Genomic DNA, 785 nt, shown 5'->3' with positions numbered 1-785 from the left:
CTATGTACCTGTTGAGAATACAAAGTCCATAAGTCCTCCTCTTTATTTCAGAAGAAAACTTCCTTCAGAGACTCAGTAAATATCTTGTTTCACTGCGCTGTCTGCATTTTAAAAAAAATCTGCTCTGTATGTTGATGTTTGTTTTCAACAATTTTTTCATCTTTGAGGGAAATTTGAACTAATAACTCAAAATCCTGCTGTTTAATTCTGATTTACCTCTCAATCATTTTGTCATATCAGGTTTACGCTGCAGAGAGCAGAATATCCTGCGCTGAGCGATGTGTCCAAGAAGAGTGAAGCCTCTCGTTCTTTCCCTCGGTTTTTCAAATCTGGCCAAAAGTAAAGTTTTTCAACAAACATTTTTCTCTCATGTCTTATGAAGCATTATGCGCATATATCAGTCCTACTTTGTTTTTATCAGTATTGACCAGCAGGGAGCAGAACGTGCGGCACCCAAATGTGTGTCCATGAAGAATAACCCATTTCGAGAAAATTATAGGATGGTGAAGAGAAGAACGCCTCTCTGTGTGTAAGTCTTTATTTGTAAGGTCTCTGGAACATAACATGGAATCACCTTTGCCTTTAGGATTTATTAAGACGACACTTTTTCTTCACAGAGTTCATCAGCAGAGCTCAGAAGTTCCCAGCAGTCAAAGTGTCCATGTGCCTCAACCAGACCTGGACTCCATTTTTCAGGTGAGTGAATGTACAGATAACTTAGACCATGACCTGTATAGCTTCGCACTATTCACCTGTAACAGGAGGTATTTACCTTGATTTACCTC

At 39.1% G+C, this 785-nt stretch overlaps 1 long non-coding RNA gene across 1 annotated transcript; it reads left to right on the top strand.

Moving 5' to 3' along the window:
* The first annotated feature begins 302 nt into the window (after window positions 1-302).
* On the top strand, window positions 303-704 carry LOC121939784. The gene is made up of 3 exons (XR_006105522.1): window positions 303-339; window positions 422-529; window positions 618-704. It is a non-coding gene; the product is annotated as an uncharacterized LOC121939784 (long non-coding RNA).
* Window positions 705-785: the final 81 nt, after the last annotated feature.

The sequence above is a fragment of the Plectropomus leopardus genome, unplaced genomic scaffold (assembly GCF_008729295.1).
Source record: "Plectropomus leopardus isolate mb unplaced genomic scaffold, YSFRI_Pleo_2.0 unplaced_scaffold6004, whole genome shotgun sequence".
Lineage (NCBI taxonomy): Eukaryota > Metazoa > Chordata > Actinopteri > Perciformes > Serranidae > Plectropomus > Plectropomus leopardus.
Note: the sequence above shows the minus strand (reverse complement) of the source record. Positions and strands in the feature narration are given on the sequence as shown.